General features: G+C 31.5%; 1 long non-coding RNA gene across 1 annotated transcript; it reads right to left on the bottom strand.

Moving 5' to 3' along the window:
• Window positions 1-249: 249 nt before the first annotated feature.
• On the bottom strand, window positions 250-6,263 carry LOC110466130. The gene is made up of 3 exons (XR_002464696.1): window positions 6,220-6,263; window positions 4,861-5,215; window positions 250-327 (listed from the first exon to the last, which is right to left on the bottom strand). It is a non-coding gene; the product is annotated as an uncharacterized LOC110466130 (long non-coding RNA).
• Between the last annotated feature and the right edge of the window lie 287 nt (window positions 6,264-6,550).

Here is a 6,550-nt window from a genome sequence, read left to right as displayed (position 1 = left end):
TAGTTGTTTATATATTTGTCTTTTATTGCTCTCAACGGTAAAATCTCCATTTTTTTCCAAGACGTTAAAATAAAAACTAAGTTAAAATTGTATAAATGCTAACGAAATTATATCGAAATAATTCGATTTATAATATCTTAGATATGTTTCCTGTGATTATTGATGATGCTCTCCGTATCTGTTTTGTAATAAAAGTACAAAGGTTAAAACTCTTCAGGAAAAGAAATACATATCAAACATCTGTTTTTCCATAACGTTATCATTTTATTTCCATAGAAATACGGTAATGATGAATCCTGACACGGCAACACTACGATGGTGATCCATCTGGAACAAATGGAAATCAAGAAATGAATACGCACACAAATCAAATATGCTCAAACACAAAAGACAACGAATCAAATGAACAACATGGGTTTATACTTGTAAATGTATAGGTATAAATTATTTTAATACCCAAAACGTTTTGAGAATGGTGTGTTTTGCCTGCAATATCCAGCTGATTGCAAATTGGTTTTATAGGTAAAACACTCAAAACATGTGTTGTTTTTTCTTAATTAAAGAAAAAATGATTAAAGATAAATCTGCTTCCACAAAATGTACTTTATTTAACAGGGGCCCGGCGTAAACTATACATTGGTAAGAGAGGATTCACATACACTCGCTCTAAACTCTAAGACCTTAACCTAGCCGAAATATAATGTTTTTTAGCTGTGAACTGATCATAACTATTATATATATATATTTATGTGATCACCGGATACTTATTTCACTTTAATAACATATTACATGTAACGGATTGATGACGTCACACCATTGTGTGTTGTTTTCGAATCAATTGCATAACTTTGGTCCTACATGTATGTATTGTTGCCGAAGTCATGCAATCTTGTCACGTTCTATGGTTTAAGGAATGAAATTTACGTTTTCAACATTCATGAGGTCATGACAACATTCGCTGTCTAAACATATTCCATGAATCGCGTTAACGATTCTTGGTGAATATGTCCACAAAGCCAATGTTGTTAAATTTCATTCCTTATATTTACATGTTTAAGTGCATTGAATTTTCCGAAGCAAGCAGGAATAAACTAAAACCGGCATTTTTCAGTATTTATGCACGGGGGCAACACAGTAGAGAGAACAGCGTGTTTTCGCGGGAAAATGTAGAACTTTTGCAGTGGGTCCTAGCAACAGCATGGCAACAAAACAAACAGAATATAGTTCCGTTTTCAAAATTTAATTTGTAGAATTTACACAAGTTGGATATTATTAGCATGTACCTTACACACCTCATTTGAGCTTTAAAATGAAGTCTATCATGTTAAATGTTCATCATATTAGCATAACTAAACTACACCGAGGACTGTTTCACGGCGGACGTGTACCAATTACGCCCCTGTGCTACGTCATTAAAGTGTATCAATACGCAGTGATGAGGTCACCTGTATTATGCAAAAATGAATGTCATTTTCGCCATTGGGTCCATGCATACAGAATGTTAATATCAGGTAATGACACGTCATCTCATGTTTACAGGAACAATGGTCATTGACTGCATGTCAAGATAGACTGTAAATATGATTTTGCGGTAACAATATGTTGCGGGGTTAAGGATACATGTACATCGACCACTGCTCTGCTGGTTTTTACAGTATTTACAGTAACCTCCCTTAAACTTCCGGTTGGAATTAACCGTAGCACAACGGGTCAGGACACTTGTGCTGACCAGGTAGCTAATTTGGTTAGAGCTATAGTAAACAACCTGAAGTCCAGGGTTCGAATCCCGGTTTAGCACCGCTTAGTTTTGTACACTCGGAACACTGTTGTGAAGTATATTTTGTTCATATATCTTTTTTATTTCTCAACAAAGGCCCGTAATGTTTGCGTTTTTTACCGAAATAGTCTATCAAAGATAAAACCATGCCAGAAAAAAAGTTTCTAATAAGTTTCTTATAAGTGTTAGTTTTTAGCAGTGGTACGGGGATCCTTAACCCTTTCACCACTGTAGACCACAATGGACTCATCCATATCAATGCATGGTAGAGTCTATTAAAGTTACATAGGGGTGAAAGGGTTAAGCGATAGTTACATCGTTATATTTTTGGATATTAATAGTAAGTGTAGTATGATGTAGGATTTATGATATAATGATATTATATATGATGGGTAAAAATAGTAGTAGTTTTATTATATTTAAATCATAACGATAGTAAACTGTGCTTATAATCTAAATAGTATTGGCATTCAATTTAAGAAGGGTGCAAGATATGTTGAAATCATTTGTTAAGTTTTTAAGTGAAAGCGTTACACAATCTGTACTTAAATATTCACTGGTCGATCTAAGTACTTGCTTTATTTCCATCTAAAAAGATATGCCAACAAACGTTCAAATATCAAACGCCAAATTCTGTTAAATATGGATAGATAGTTGACATTTTCATCAAATGGTTGATTGATATCGACCTCTGTGATCTTATACCTGGTACTGTTTTTCCACAAAAGATTAAATTTTGATGTTAGAGTAAGGTGTAAAGTCAAGCAAACCAAATGTTATGCTGAAATAAATTGTAATATGTTATTAAAGCGACATACTAAAGTTAAAACCAATACTCAAGTAAGAATTATTACTTAAGTTAAGTAAAAGTGTACTACTCAAGTTAAGAGTAATACTAAAATTAAGTGTAAATGTAATAGTGTACTAAAGCTACATGCAAGTGTAATACTTAAGTGAAGTGTGATACTGAAGTAAAGTTTAATACTAGAGCTACATGTAAGTGTAATACTTAAATGAAGTGTGATTATAAAGCTACATGTAAGTTTAACACTTAAATGAAGTGTGATTCTAAAGTAAAGTTTAATACTAGAGCTACATGTAAGTGTAATACTTAAGTAAAGTGTGATATTAAAATTAAGTGTCAGTGTCATACTAAAGCTACATGTAAGAGTAATATTTAAGTAAAGTGCGATACTAAAGCTATATGTAAGTGTAATACTTAAGTGAAGTGTGATAATAAAGCTATATGTAAGTGTAATACTTAAGTAAAGTGCGATACTAAAGCTACATGTAAGTGTAATACTTAAATGAAGTGTGATTCTAAAGGTACATGTAAGTGTAATACTTAAATGAAGTGTGAAACTAAAGTTACGTGTAAGTGTAATACTTAAATGAAGTGTGATTATAAAGCTACATGTAAGTTTAACACTTAAATGAAGTGTGATTCTAAAGTAAAGCTTAATACTAGAGCTACATGTAAGTGTAGTACTTAAGTAAAGTGTGATTCTAAAGTAAAGTTTAATACTAGAGCTAAATGTAAGTGTAATACTGAAATGAACTGTGCTTCTAAAGAAAAGTTTAATACTAAAGCTACATGTAAGTGTAATACTTAAGTAAAGTGTGATATTAAAATTAAGTGACAGTGTCATACTAAAGCTACATGTAAGAGTAATATTTAAGTAAAGTGCGATGCTAAAGCTATATGTAAGTGTAATACTTAAGTAAAGTGTGATATTAAAATTAAGTGTCAGTGTCATACTAAAGCTACATGTAAGAGTAATATTTAAGTAAAGTGTGATACTAAAGCTATATGTAAGTGTAATATTCAGTGAAGTGTGATTCTAAGTTACATGTAAGTGTAATACTTAAATGAAGTGTGAAACTAAAGTTACGTGTAAGTGTAATACTTAAATGAAGTGTGATTCTAAAGGTACATGTAAGTGTAATACTTAAATGAAGTGTGAAACTAAAGTTACGTGTAAGTGTAATACTTAAATGAAGTGTGAAACTAAAGTTACGTGTAAGTGTAATACTTAAATGAAGTGTGATTCTCAAGTAAAGTTTAATACTAGAGCTACATGTAAGTGTAATACTGAAATGAACTGTGATTCTAAAGAAAAGTTTAATACTAAAGCTACATGTAAGTGTAATACTTAAATGAAGTGTGATTCTAAAGTAAAGTTTAATACTAGAGCTACATGTAAGTGTAATACTTAAATGAAGTCTGATTCTAAAGTAAAGTTTAATACTAGAGCTTCATGTAAGTGTAATACTTAAGTAAAGTGTGATATTAGAATTAAGTGTCAGTGTAATACTAAAGCTACATGTAAGTGTAATACTTAAGTGAAGTGTGATTCTAAAGTAAAGTTTAATACTAAAGCTACATGTAAGTGTTATACGTAAGTAAAATGTGATACTAAAGCTAAATGTTAGTGTAATACTGAAGTAAAGAGTGATACTAAAGCTAAATATTAGTGTAATACTTAGTAAAGTGTGATACTTAAGCTAAATGTAAGTGTAATACTTAAATGAAGTGTGATTCTAAAGTAAAGTTTAATACTAGAGCTACATGTAAGTGTAACACTTAAATGAAGTGTGATTCTAAAGAAAAGTTTAATACTAAAGCTACATGTAAGTGTAATACTTAAATGAAGTGTGATTCTAAAGAAAAGTTTAATACTGAGCTACATGTAAATGTTATACGTAAGTAAAATGTGATACTTAAGCTACATGTAAGTGTTATACTTAAGTGAAGTGTGATACATAAGTGAAGTGTAATAATAAAGTTAAATGTTTATACCAAAATTAATTGTTATAGTAAAGTTCAGTGCAATTCATAAGTTTATTATGATACAAAAGTTTCATATTTTTGTAAGTTGAAAAAACAAAGGTGAAGTGTAATACTTAAATCATGTGTTATACTAAAGATTTATATTACATTAACGTAAAGAGTAATACTTAACTAAAAACAATACTAAAGTTAAGAGTAACACTAAGCTAGAGTAGAGTGTAATAATAAGTTGCAAAGTGATTTTTTGGCATAATGTGCACAGCGTATTGCTGGACATTTTTCGACTACCTACGGTATTAATAGAACCATGGGCCAGGCTGATATATTGGTCCGGAAAGAGGCGGAGGATAGTATCCTAATGGAGGTTGATATGGGTTCCATAGACCTCCTCCTCCCAACAGCCCCAATGAAAGTCCTAATCCAAAGCGGCGTCCGAACATCCCTCCTCTCCGTCTTCCAAACAACCCTCCTCGCCGCTGTCCCCATCCCCATCCTCTTCCTATTCCCCTCCTTCTTCCTCCATCGTCCCCATCTCCGTCACCACGCCTTCTTCTATTTCTTCCTCCTCCCTGTCCATTGACCATGACGAAGACACATACCACGAGTAAAAGTAAAACCAGGTACCTCATGTTTAAAATAAACGCTTCCTAAAAGAAAGGCAGTTATTTATGATTGATATAATTAAACATGTCTTGAAAAGTAGTTTTTTTTTCTTCTTAAATTCGCTATTTTACTGAAAGTTTGTGTATGAGAATGATCAATTATATTTCATATACAAACCTATATTTATGATCGGGGATTGCAGGTAAAATAAGCCACTGTAAAATATAACTATATATTTCAACTATTAAAAATGAAATATGAGGGTGGTTTGTATAATAATTATATGTATTAAGGTAAAAAGGGTATTCTGTTACAAAATTATTGAACCATTTGTTTATAATTTTACTTAGCTGGAATATATTTTCCAACTTCCGACGAGCCATTATTTCGACGTTTACATGGGATAACCCAACAATCCTTGGACAGCTTATTTTCAAATAAAAGTGAGTGAGAGAAAAAGATTGTTTATGTTCTGATGATGACAATTAATGATTAAGAACGAAATTTGAGCAGGCATCGACCATTTTGACACAAAGTTATTGAACAAAACAAATTGTAAGACCATCGTTCCTAGGCAAAAATGATTTATATTATTATGAAATAGACTAGACATAGGCCTCAAGTACAATATATATTTACTAATTGTTTTTACTTGCTTCCTTCTATTGGGCAGATTACTTTAATGGTGTTTTTTTCTGCATGATATGAAACAAAGTTACGGATTTTTGTCATGCAAAGTACAAGAGCTAATAAATACGAGTTTTGTTTTCATTCAATTTCTTATAAATTTCATATAACAAAGGATAATCTTTGCTTTTTCTGAGTTTGCCTTAACTTCGAAGATGAAAAAATCAAACTAGTAAGCTAACGTGTGCATATTTAACACCTGTTCAAATAATGTTTGTACCTATGTTTCACTCCAATCTCTAGTCTAGGATATAATAAACCTGCTCTATTAATCATGCACTGTCAATTTAAATAGTTTTTTAAAGTTTAAAACTAACTGCTGCACAGGTAGAATCTATAGATTATAATAGTAACTGCTTACCTCTCAAACCTTACCGAGGAACGGGGGACAAGGTTGGCGAGTCACCTCTGATTCTTAAATGGAACTGTAAACATTTTGCAAGTTTATTAAACGAATTAGATTTAAAAAAAAAAGTGTTTCGATGTCATCCTATTTGTAATTGCACAGACGTTGCTGGTTCTCGAAATGTCAAAATATTATATTTACATCATTACATAAACAAATATCACGATTGACTGGATTACTTTATTAATGATTTGTTTTACATGATGCTATATCATACCACAGTTTCCGGTTATTTCTAGATGACAATTACCAGTGAGTTATAATTGACATTTAGTACATTCGAATC

This window comes from Mizuhopecten yessoensis, unplaced genomic scaffold, assembly GCF_002113885.1.
Source record: "Mizuhopecten yessoensis strain PY_sf001 unplaced genomic scaffold, ASM211388v2 scaffold11119, whole genome shotgun sequence".
In the NCBI taxonomy this organism is placed as follows: domain Eukaryota; kingdom Metazoa; phylum Mollusca; class Bivalvia; order Pectinida; family Pectinidae; genus Mizuhopecten; species Mizuhopecten yessoensis.
The sequence above is the reverse complement of the archived record's forward strand: the minus strand, read 5'-3'. Positions and strand labels throughout refer to the sequence as shown.